Source organism: Pleurodeles waltl, chromosome 8 (assembly GCF_031143425.1).
Source record: "Pleurodeles waltl isolate 20211129_DDA chromosome 8, aPleWal1.hap1.20221129, whole genome shotgun sequence".
In the NCBI taxonomy this organism is placed as follows: domain Eukaryota; kingdom Metazoa; phylum Chordata; class Amphibia; order Caudata; family Salamandridae; genus Pleurodeles; species Pleurodeles waltl.
Window position 1 is genome coordinate 463,401,973 of NC_090447.1, and position 13,686 is coordinate 463,415,658.

General features: G+C 44.3%; 1 protein-coding gene across 11 annotated transcripts in view; it reads left to right on the plus strand.

The window, feature by feature from the left end:
• MAP4K4 (mitogen-activated protein kinase kinase kinase kinase 4) overlaps nt 1-13,686 on the plus strand; it is a 513,631-nt gene that overhangs the window by 457,577 nt on the left and 42,368 nt on the right. The window lies entirely within an intron of this gene.

Below are 13,686 nucleotides of genomic sequence, written 5' to 3' on the forward strand. Positions count from 1 at the left end.
AGTAATAAGTACATTTATGAGTGCGTGGTAGAAGTTAATAGTTTGGTAAAATTTGGACAGGCTCATTTGAGCTCAAGTGACCTCCAACCCAGCAGGCTAAAACATGTGTGGTTTATTTGGTCTGACAACACTGTGGGCCTATGAGCTTTAGATGGAGTCTCACCATGCGTCCCAGCTGCCCCATTAGCATTGATCTCTTTTGGCAACACATCCTAGATCACACTGGTCATTTTTATTTGTAGAATGATGTGTGTTGATAAATGTACCTTCAACTAAGCCTAATTTTATTCCCAATTATGTTTGTAATAACCAGCAGTGCCTGTTTTGAGGTTTACGTATCTTGTGGTAGGAATACTGAGTTCATATCAATCAACAATTTTGCACATTATAAATTAAATACATTTACATTGTAGCTAGATATAAAGCATACGGGGATTACCATAATCTACATTAGCATGGCTAGGTGAATGAACATTAGCAGATGCTGATAAGGCATTAAGACAAGGTGACCCGAAGCGACATGCTGTAGGGATTTATCAGTTACCAATCAAAACTTTTCCAGAGTCTGAGAGTTTGCTCGTGTTTTGGACATTTAGCATTTCCTCATGGTCACTACAATGTAATAGACAGTAGAGTTAAATTTGAAGTGACTTGTTGTATGAGGAGATTCTTCAAGCTTTGGATTTTTGTGAATTGTGTATAAACTGGGTGGGGAAAAAGTGTAGTTATTGGAAAGTGTAATTGATTTGTTTCATCTGGAGAATGTTATCTTTGTGCTAATCCATTCGAAATTTGGATGGGATCTGGGATTTCTTTTATGTGGATGGAATGATGTGGTGAGATTTTAAGGTGACAATGTTTAAGCAGATGATTCCTTGTGGTCCGCAATTCTCTGTGGTCCTAGAATGACCCATCAATAGAGTGAACCATCTTTGATTTTTTTCAGAGAGAATGAAGTGGCAATTAGGACTGGCACAGATATCCTATGTTCGATGGCATCTGTCGCTGTAGATACACATGGTATGCATTAGCTCGCCATCTGGTGTTGGGTCGGAGTGTTACAAGTTGTTTTTCTTCGAAGAAGTGTTTTCGAGTCACTGGACCGAGTGGCTCCTCCTTCTGTGCTCATTGCGCATGGGCGTCGACTCCATCTTCGATTGTTTTCTTTCCGCCATCGGGTTCGGACGTGTTCCTGTCGCTCCGAGTTTCGGAACGGAAAGATAGCTGAAAACGGAAGATTTTCGACGGTATCGTTGCGATCCGGTTCGAGATAAACACATACGACAACGCATTGAACATCGAAGCGCTTCGGTGCCCTTCGGGGTAGATTTCGGCACACCGTCGGGGCCTAGTCGGCCCGACCGCGTGGAGAACAACGCCGATGGAACGGACCCCGTTTCGATTCTGCCCTGAATGCCACAACAAATATCCTTATACGGACCAACACTCGGTCTGTAACCTGTGCCTGTCACCCGAGCACAGCGAAGAATCCTGTGAGGCCTGTCGGGCGTTCCGGTCCCGAAAAACTCTGCGCGACCGTCGAGCGAGAAGACTGCAGATGGCGTCCACGCCAAAAGAGCATCGACAGTTCGAGACAGAAGAGGAACAGGAGGAATCCTTTTCCATCCAGGATTCAGACTCCGACGAACTCGACCATCCAAAAACAGTGAGTAAGACGTCGAGATCAGAAATCAAAAAAGGCAAAAAGGCCCAGGGGACGCCACTGCCAACCGGCCATGGCTCAACCCAAATTCACGGTGACCAACAATCGGCACCGAAAAAGGCCCATTCAGTGTCGAGATCGTCCGACTCCGGTCGAGACACCGGCACGCAGCCTCCTCGGGACCGAGAGAGTGCTAAAGAGAAGCATCGACACCGAGAGTTCGGTGTCGACACGGATCGACGCCGAAACAGTGGCGCCGAAGATCATAGAGGCCAAGATTTTTCTGCACAAAAGAAGAGGAAGGTTACCTCGGAGCCGAAAAAACAAACAACAGGGTTTTCGGAGCCGAAAAAAGCACCAACAGACCCAGTTTCAGGCTCCTATACTGAAGAACTTTCTATGTCTTCACAAATGAAAAGACACAGATTCGAACAGGAACTGCAATCCACTGAAGTGGATCACACGCAGAAGCGTATCTTTATTCAGCAGGGGACAGGGAAGATCAGTACCCTTCCACCTGTCAAAAGAAAGAGAACACTTCAGTTTGTAGCACGAGAGGCTCCTCAGCAACAAACAGCAAAGACGGTAACACCTCCTCCCTCGCCTCCACCTGTAACTCCGGCTTCACCAACTTACACCCCGTCACATTCGCCAGCTCACACCGCCATGAGCCACGATGAACAAGATCAAGACGCGTGGGACTTGTACGATGCACCAGTGTCTGATAACAGCCCAGACACATACCCAACTAGGCCATCACCACCTGAGGACAGCACAGCCTATTCACAAGTGGTGGCTAGAGCAGCTCAGTTCCATAATGTGGAACTACACTCTGAACAAGTAGAGGATGACTTTTTATTTAACACCCTCTCCTCCACCCGCAGCTCCTACCAGAGCCTGCCTATGCTCCCAGGCATGCTTCGCCATGCAAAGGAGATCTTCAAAGAGCCAGTCAAAAGCAGGGCAGTAACGCCTAGAGTGGACAAAAAATATAAGGCGCCTCCTACAGACCCTGTATTCATCACCTCTCAGCTGCCACCAGATTCTGTGGTGGTAGGGGCTGCCAGAAAACGGGCAAATTCACACACTTCTGGGGATGCACCTCCCCCAGATAAAGAAAGCAGAAAGTTTGATGCAGCCGGGAAGAGGGTCGCTGTCCAGGCAGCAAACCAGTGGCGCATCGCAAACTCACAAGCGCTGCTAGCGCGATACGACAGAGCCCACTGGGATGAGATGCAGCATCTCATTGAACATCTCCCAAAAGATCTACAAAAAAGAGCAAAACAGGTTGTTGAAGAAGGTCAAAACATTTCCAACAATCAAATACGCTCCTCTATGGATGCAGCAGACACAGCCGCAAGGACCATTAATACGTCGGTTACCATCCGTAGGCACGCATGGCTCAGAACGTCTGGATTCAAGCCGGAAATTCAGCAGGCAGTACTTAACATGCCAGTAAACGAAAAAATGCTGTTCGGTCCGGAGGTCGACACAGCCATAGAAAAGCTCAAAAAGGACACTGACACTGCCAAGGCCATGGGCGCACTCTACTCCCCGCAGAGCAGAGGATCTTATACCACCTTCCGCAAAACACCTTTTAGAGGAGGGTTTCGGGGTCAGGCCACACAAGCCAGTACCTCACAGTCCGCACCGTCCACCTACCAGGGACAGTACAGGGGAGGCTTTCGGGGCCAGTATAGAGGAGGGCAATTCCCTAGGAATAGAGGAAGATTTCAAAGCCCCAAAACCACTACCAACAAGCAGTGACTCACACGTCACTCACCCCCCCACACAACACCAGTGGGGGGAAGGATAGGTCAATATTACGAAGCATGGGAGGAAATAACTACAGACACATGGGTCCTAGCAATTATCCAACATGGTTATTGCATAGAATTCCTGCAATTCCCTCCAGACATACCACCAAAATCACAAAATTTATCAAAACACCATTCACAGCTTCTAGAGATAGAAGTTCAAGCATTACTGCAAAAAAATGCAATAGAATTAGTACCAAGCACACAAATAAACACAGGAGTTTATTCACTGTACTTCTTGATACCAAAAAAGGACAAAACACTGAGACCAATTCTGGACCTCAGAGTAGTAAACACATTCATCAAATCAGACCACTTTCACATGGTCACACTACAAGAAGTGTTACCATTGCTCAAAAAACACAACTACATGACAACCCTAGACCTCAAAGACGCATATTTCCATATACCAATACATCAATCACACAGAAAATATCTAAGGTTTGTATTCAAAGGAATACATTACCAATTCAAAGTATTGCCTTTCGGTTTAACAACCGCTCCAAGGGTATTCACAAAATGCCTAGCAGTAGTCGCTGCACACATCAGAAGGCAGCAAATACATGTATTCCCGTATCTAGACGACTGGCTAATCAAAACCAGTTCGCTCACACAATGCTCAAACCACACAAATCAAGTTATACAAACCCTCTACAAACTAGGGTTCACCGTCAACTTTGCAAAATCCAACATTCAGCCAAGCAAAGTACAGCAATATCTAGGGGCCATAATAGACACGACAAAAGGAGTAGCAACGCCAACTCCACAAAGAATTCACAATTTCAACAGAGTCATTCAACACATGTCTCCAAATCAAACAATACAAGCAAGAACAATACTACAGCTCCTAGGCATGATGTCCTCATGCATAGCCATTGTCCCAAACGCAAGACTGCACATGAGGCCCTTACAACAATGCCTAGCCTCACAGTGGTCTCAAGCACAGGGTCACCTTCTAGATCTGGTGTTAATAGACCGCCAAACTTACCTCTCGCTTCTATGGTGGAACAGTATAAATTTAAACAAAGGGCGGCCTTTCCAAGTCCCAGTGCCACAGTACGTAATAACAACAGATGCTTCCATGACAGGGTGGGGAGCACATCTCAATCAACACACCATAAGAGGACAATGGAACATACATCAAACAAAACTGCATATAAATCATCTAGAATTATTAGCAGTTTTTCAAGCACTAAAAGCTTTCCAACCAATCATAACCCACAAATACATCCTTGTCAAAACAGACAACATGACAACGATGTATTATCTCAACAAACAAGGAGGAACACATTCAACGCAGTTAAGCTTATTAGCTCAAAACATATGGAAGTGGGCAATCCACCATCAAATTCGCCTCATAGCACAGTTTATTCCAGGGATCCAGAATCAACTGGCAGACAATCTCTCTCGAGATCACCAACAAGTCCACGAATGGGAAATCCACCCACAAATTCTGAACACCTACTTCACACTCTGGGGAACACCTCAGATAGACTTATTTGCAACAAAAGAGAACGCAAAATGCCAAAACTTCGCGTCCAGATACCCACACAAGCAATCCCAAGGCAATGCCCTATGGATGAACTGGTCAGGAATATTTGCTTACGCTTTTCCTCCTCTCCCTCTCCTCCCTTATCTAGTGAACAAATTGAGTCAAAACAAACTCAAACTCATTTTAATAGCACCAACGTGGGCAAGACAACCCTGGTACACAACACTGCTAGATCTTTCTGTAGTACCCCACATCAAACTGCCGAACAAACCAGATCTGTTAACGCAACACAACCAACAGATCAGACACCCAGATCCAGCATCGCTGAATCTAGCAATCTGGCTCCTGAAATCCTAGAATTCGGACACTTACAACTTAGCCAAGAGTGTATGGAGGTCATAAAGCAGGCCAGAAGGCCATCCACTAGACACTGCTACGCAAGTAAGTGGAAAAGATTTGTTTGTTACTGCCATCATAATCAGATACAACCACTAGACGCAACTCCAAAACATATAATAAATTACTTGCTCCATTTACAAAAAGCAAGGCTAGCCTTCTCTTCTATTAAAATACACCTTGCAGCAATATCTGCATACCTGCAGACTACCTATTCAACTTCCTTGTATAGGATACCAGTCATCAAAGCATTCATAGAAGGTCTTAAAAGAATTATACCACCAAGAACACCACCTGTTCCTTCATGGAACCTAAACGTGGTCCTAACAAGACTCATGGGCCCACCTTTCGAACCCATGCACTCTTGCGGAATACAATTCCTAACCTGGAAAGTTGCCTTTCTCATCGCCATTACATCTCTGAGAAGAGTAAGTGAAATTCAAGCGTTCACAACACAGGAACCTTTTATACAAATACATAAAAATAAGGTCGTCCTACGACCTAATCCAAAAATTTTACCAAAAGTTATTTCACCGTTCCATCTAAATCAAACGGTAGAACTACCTGTTTTTTTCCCACAGCCAGATTCTGTGGCTGAAAGAGCACTACATACATTAGATGTCAAAAGAGCATTAATGTACTACATTGACAGAACAAAGAACATCAGAAAGACTAAACAGCTATTTATTGCATTCCAAAAACCTCATGCAGGTAACCCAATATCAAAACAAGGTATAGCCAGATGGATTGTTAAATGCATCCAAATCTGCTACCTTAAAGCAAAAAGACAACTGCCCATTACTCCCAGGGCACATTCAACCAGGAAAAAAGGTGCTTCAATGGCCTTTTTAGGAAACATCCCAATGCATGAAATATGTAAGGCAGCCACATGGTCTACGCCTCACACATTCACCAAACACTACTGTATAGATGTGCTATCCGCACAACAAGCCGCAGTAGGTCAAGCTGTATTAAGAACTCTATTTCAGACAACTTCTACTCCTACAGGCTAATCCACCGCTTATGGGGAAATAACTGCTTACTAGTCTATGCATGCAATGTGTATCTACAGCGACAGATGCCATCGAACTGAAAATGTCACTTACCCAGTGTACATCTGTTCGTGGCATCAGTCGCTGAGATTCACATGGGCCCACCCACCTCCCCGGAAGCCTGTAGCAGTTCAGAAGTTACCTTCAATTTTGTACATTTGTATATATATTATTTAAACCTTTAATAGGTACATACTTACACACTTCATTGCTCGGGCACTATTACTATAGTACAACTCCTACCTCACCCTCTGCGGGGAAAACAATCGAAGATGGAGTCGACGCCCATGCGCAATGAGCACAGGAGGAGGAGCCACTCGGTCCAGTGACTCAAACACTTCTTCGAAGAAAAACAACTTGTAACACTCCGACCCAACACCAGATGGCGAGCTAATGCATACCATGTGAATCTCAGCGACTGATGCCACGAACAGATGTACACTGGGTAAGTGACATTTTCATTACTTTGCATAATGTCTGGACATGCGAGGTAGAGAAGAATAAGAGGACTAATGATCTGATCCTATTTATTTGTTTCTCATTTCATCTTTCACAAATTCAGTATTTTGTTTGGTTTTGTGAATGTTTTATTGGTAGCTTGGGAAGATTTAAGGCAATACAGATAAACGTTGACCATCCAGGGTTTCAAATGTTATTTTCACTTAACGTTAAAAGTTCAATATACCACAACCTGAGTATGTTAACATGATTTGCTATAATTGTAAAAAACTGATTTGAGCATCTTTCACATTCAATCCTTTGTTGCAATCTTGGGGTCTCTGGTACAAAATGTTGATAATAGAGGCATGTGGTGAGATTGGTCCATGACTTCACCAGGCAGTCTACATTTTAAGTGGAATACTTCTTTGGGTGCAGCTAGATTTATTTCCAGTACCTAGGTTGCTCTATCACCTGAGAAGACCAGCCTCTTTCAGGTTGGAGTTAGTTTGAGAACCTGGCTTCCATGATACCAAGAGCTCCAATTAGTGGGTTAAACAAATGTTTATGTAATATGCACTTTGAGTAACGTTTTTTTAGAACCCTTTTTAATTTTTTTTATTTTACTAGTGGGCAATGAAATGGTATGCATTACATAATTCCTTTTAGTTGTAATTGATCAGCCGTCCCTGGTGAGATGAATGAGGAGGAGTGCTGATTTATTATACAAAGTTAGTCCAGTTTCATGTCGCCGCTCAATCCATTATTTTGCGTTGGCTACAATGATATAAATGTGGAGGACTAAAGTATAGTGAAAGTTGGAGAAACATTTACTCTCTGAATGACCACATGAACAGACTAATGTGCTTACAAAAAAAAAAAAAAAAAGCCTACTGGCAGGCTCAGGCGATGGATCAATCAAAGGCTTAATATATGCAATAGCTAAGCTGTTGCCACAGCTTGCTGAGAGAGACTCCAGCGAGCCAAGCCAACTTTTCCCAAAGGGCATCCTCTGACTGTCTCTTTAAGGGAATAATTCATTGTACTAGGTGGAGTAACTTGAAATGTGAGAGTCTGCAAGGCAGCAGTACTTCAAACAATACAGCCAATAGATTGTAAAGAGCTAGACTAAGGTTGTCTGAAAAGAAATAAGTGACTAGAACTAGAAACCTTTCAAGGATTGGAAGTGTCAAAAATTGGAATTTGTATACTGTTAACCACATATTTCTGGCCTTTACAACAGCCCCAGGGACCAGACTGAATCCAGGCACTTTTTCTAGCAATGCTTTTGATCATCAGTAGTTGACGCTGTGTGGATGTGCAGTGACACCTTACTGCACCGGAAGTGATTGAGTGGAGCCACATATAAACTCCACTCCCTGATACTAACATCACCTAGTTTGTTTCTATGCCCTTTGACGGAGATCTTTAGTCCTCTCCAACTTTCAGTCTTCTGCCGTTCCAAACTGTTGGTCTCAGTTGGACGTCAACTGTCTCTCTTGATATTTCCAATGTGTACTTCCTTCAAGCCGATGCACAGCTGTTTTCACAGGCTTCTGACACGGAAAACTGATATACGTCAACATGTCCCATGAGCAACTTAGACGTTTTTCGAATAAAAGCGGCTCTTTCTGAACAAACTGATACTGAGCTCCAGGGAAGCTTTCCTGCCCAAGTTTGTGATTCCCTCCCATGATAAGCAATAAATTACTCTGCCAGTGTTTTTTTTAATTTTTTTATTTTTGCGTGTGTTCCATCTTACCCTCAAAAGAGAAGGGAAGACTTGATTCTTAAAGAGCTGTGACCTTTTATGTAGCATAAAACATAATTACGTGGATTATCAGCTTTTTGGGAGTTTCTCTGGGAAAAAGGAAGGGAAGGTTGTGCAAAAGAGGATCCTATCAGTGAGGATAGTTCTTTGTATTAAAATCTGTGATGCACTAGCCAAAAAGCAGTTACTCAAGGGCTTACAGGCTCATTTCACCTGGTCCTATGCCATAACGATTGCTTTGGTGCGCTTGTTCTATTCATTCACCAAGTTGTGATGTTGGTGTCTATGCATACATTGATGAAACACTACGGTCTTGAAAACCAGGACAGGCATGAAGGTCACTTACTTTGCTCTATTCTGATCTAAGTCCTCCATTGGCTCTCCATCCATAAAAAGATATATATATGTTCGATGGCATGTGTAGCTGCAGATACACATGCTGTGCATTATCCTGCCATCTAGTGTTGGGCTTGGAGTGTTACAAGTTGTTTTTCTTCGAAGAAGTCTTTTCGAGTCACGAGATCGAGGGATTCCTCCCCTTTCGGCTCCATTGCGCATGGGCGTCGACTCCATCTTAGATTGTTTTCTTTCCGCCATCGGGTTCGGACGTGTTCCTCTTCGCTCCGTGTTTCGGAAAGTTAGTTTAATATCGGAAAATTTGACGCTATTGTTTGCGCTCGGTATCGGGTTAGTAATAGTACATCGACACTGAAGAAAAGAAGAGCTCCGGTAGCCCTTAGGGGCTTCCATTCCCTGGCGGGGCCTGGTCGGCCCGACCGCGTGCGTCTTCAAGGCTCATGGAACGGACCCCATTCCGCTTCTGCCCCGAATGCCACGCTAAGTATCCTTATACAGACCAGCATTTGGTCTGTAATTTGTGTTTGTCCCCCGAACACAAAGAGGATACCTGCGAGGCCTGTCGGGCATTTCGGTTGAAGACGACGCTACGGGACCAGAGAGCTCGAAGGCTTCAAATGGCGTCAACGCCGGCAGGACACCCCGACGTCGAAGAGGAGGAGACTTTCTCCATTCCGGATTCAGACTCAGACGAGAGTGAGCAGCCGGCGAGGCAACAAACAGTGAGTAAAACTGCCACGGCCAAAACTCACACAAAAATAATGAAAGCCCAGGGGACGCCACTGCCGACAGGCCATGGCTTAACGTAAACACGGTGACCAAGCATCGGCACCGAAAAAGGGCTCACACCAGCTGAAGACATCAGACTCCGGTCGAGATACCGGCACAGAGTATACTCTGCACCAAGATACTGGCTCCGACCAAACTCTGCACCAAGATATCAGCACCCCGAAACCGAAAAAGGTGGCTTTGGAGCCGAAAAAGACTGCTGAAAAGGTTTCCGTGCCGAAACATCCAGCCTCGGAGCCGAAACAGAGCTCCTATACCGAAGGACAAGGCCTTTCATCACAACTACAAGGCCATAAATTTGGATAAGAACCAGAGATGGGAGAGCCAGACTATACTCAAAGAAGGCTCCATATTCAGAAGGACACAGGGAAAATAAGAACTCTTCCCCCAATTAAAATGAAATGGAAACTCGCTTTCCAAGAAACTGAAAAACAGCCAAAGGCAAAAGTGGCTAAAGAAAAAACTCCACCACGTTTTTCCCCACAGCACTCCCCGCAACTGTCACCAATTGCAACACCCCCAATGATGCAATCACCAACGCACACAGGGATGAGCCAAGATGACCCAGATGCATGGGATCTATATGATGCACCAGTATCTGACAATAGTCCGGATTGCTACCCGACAAGACCATCACCACCAGAAGACAGTACTGCTTACATGCAGGTGGTGTCCAGAGCAGCTAATTTTCACTATGTAGCACTGCATTCTGAACCTATAGAGGATGACTTCTTATTCAATACCCTGTCATCAACACACAGCCAATACCAGAGTCTGCCTATGTTACCAGGGATGTTAAAACATGCGAAACAGGTGTTTCAAGACCCAGTCAAAGGCAGAGCCATCACACCTAGGGTGGAGAAAAAGTACAAACCTCCCCCTACGGGCCCTGTGTACATCACGCAACAACACCTGACTCGGTGGTAGTAGGGGCAGCCCGAAAAAGGGCAAACTCACAGACTTCTGGGGATGCACCACCACCCGACAAAAAGTCGAAAGTTCGATGCAGCAGGAAAAAGGGTTGCAGCACAAGCAGCCAATCAATGGCGCATTGACAATTCACAGGCTTTATTGCCAAGATATGACAGGGCTCATTGGGACGAAATGCAACATTTCATTGAACATCTTCCCAAAGAGTTTCAGAAGTGGTGGAGGATTGCCAAAGTATCTCCAACAACCAGATAAGATCCGCTATGGACGCAGCGGACACAGCCGCCAGAACAGTAAACACAGCGGTCACCATTCGGAGACACGCATGGCTACGCACCTCAGGATTTAAGCCAGAGATCCAGCAGGCTGTGCTTAATATGCCTTTTAATGGACAACAGTTGTTTGGGCTGGAGGTGGATACAGCTATAGAAAAGCTAAAGAAAGACACGGACACGGCCAAAGCCATGGGCGCGCTCTACTCCCCACAGAGCAGAGGCACCTTTAGGAAGCCACACTTTAGAGGGGGGTTTCGAGCCCAAAGCACAGAACCTTCACCCTCACAGGCCAGACCCACATACCAGGGCCAATATCAAAGAGGAGGCTTTCGGGGACAATATAGGGGTGGACAGTTCCCTAAAACAAGAGGGAAATTCCAAAGCCCAAAAACCCCACAAACTAAACAGTGACTCCAGTGTCACAAATCCCCAACACCAGTGGGGGGGGAGACTCACAGATTATTACAAAAATTGGAAAGACAAACTACGTACTCGTGGGTCCTAGCCATTATCCAACATGGTTATTGCATAGAATTCCTACAATTACCACCAAATGTGCCTCCCAAAGCACACAACATGTCCAAACAGCACTTGGATCTATTACAACTAGAAGTCCAAGCGTTATTGCAAAAAGAAGCAATAAAACTAGTACCCAACCGTCAGAAAGGAACAGGTGTTTACTCCCTGTATTTTCTAATACCAAAAAAGGACAAAACACTGAGACCCATCTGAGATCTCAGAACCCTAAATCTTTACATCAAATCAGATCACTTTCACATGGTGACACTTCAAGACGTGATTCCCTTGCTCAAACAACAAGACTACATGTCAACATTAGACCTAAAGGATGCTTACTTCCATATACCCATACATCCTTCCCACAGGAAATACTTAAGGTTTGTAATCCAAGGAGTACATTACCAATTCAAAGTGTTACCATTCGGGATAACAACAGCACCAAGGGTATTTACAAAATGCCTTGCGGTAGTAGCTGCACATATCAGAAGACAGCACATACACGTATTCCCGTACCTAGACGACTGGTTAATAAAAACCAGCACTCATAAACAGTGTCAACAACACACAAAATAGTCATAGAAATCCTTCACAAACTAGGGTTCTCAATAAATTACCTAAAATCACACTTAAAACTGTATCAAATACAAGTTAGGAGCAACAATCAACACAGAAAAAGGGATTGCCGCTCCAAGTCCACAAAGGGTACAAGCATTCAAAAACGTAATACTAAACATGCACCCAAACCAACAGTATTAAGTAAGGTTTGTGATGAAACTTCTAGGCATGATGTCTTCATGCATAGCCATTGTCCCAAATGCAAGATTACACATGCGGCCCTTACAACAGTGCCAGCAACACAATGGACACAAGCACAGGGTCAACTTCAAGATCTAGTGTTGATAGACCGCCAAACACACTCCTCGCTTCAATGGTGGAATCCTATAAATTTAAACCAAGGGCGGCCTTTCCAAGACCCAGTGCGTCAATACGTGATCACAACAGATGCGTCCATGGTAGGGTGGGGAGCACACCTCAACCAGCACAGCATCCAGGGACAATAGGACACTCAACAAACACACCTTCATATAAGTCAACTAGAACTACTAGCAGTGTTTCTAGCATTGCAAGCATTTCAACCGTTAATAGCCCACAAACACATTCTTGTCAAAACAGACAACATGACAACAATGTATTACCTAAACAAACAGGGAGGGACACACTCATCACAGCTGTGTCTCTTAACACAGAAGATTTGGCATTGGGCGATTCACAATCACATTAGCCTAATAGCACAGTACATCCCAGGAATTCAAAACCAGTTGCCCGACAATCTCAGTCGAGATCACCAACAGATACACAAATGGGAAATTCATCCCCAGATACTGCAAACTTACTTCCAAAACTGGGGAACACCGCAAATATACCTATTCGCAACAAAAGAAAACGCAAAATGCCAAAACTTCGCATCCAGGTACCCTCACCCTCACTCCAAGGGCAATGCGTTATTGATGAGTTGGTCAGGGATATTTGCTTACGCTTTCCCCCTCTCCCACTCCTTCCGTATCTAGTAAACAAATTGAGTCAAAACAAACTCAAACTAATACCAGTAGCACCAACTTCGGCTCACCAACCATGGTACACAACACTACTAGACCTGTCAGTAGTACCTCATATCAAACTACCAAACAGACCAGATCTGTTAACTCAACACAAACAACAGATCAGACACCCGAATCCAGCATCGCTCAATCTAGCAATCTGGCTCCTGAAGTCTTAGAATTTGGACATCTAGACCTTACACAAGAATGTGTGGAGGTCATTAAACAGGCTAGGAAACCTACTACAAGACATTGCTACGCAAATAAATGGAAAAGATTTGTTTATTACTGTCATAATAATCAAATTCAGCCACTACATGCGTCCACAAAAAACATTGTAAGCCACTTATTACACTTACAAAAATCTAAGCTAGCTTTTTCATCCATTAAAATACATCTCACAGCAATTTCTGCCTATCTGCAAATTACACATTCAACATCACTCTTTAGCATCCCAGTCATAAAAGCATTTATGGAGGGTCTAAAAAGCGTCATTCCCCCCAAGAACACCACCAGTTCCTTCATGCAACCTCAATATTATATTAACACGCCTCATGTTTCCACCATTTGAACCCATTTACTCTTGTGA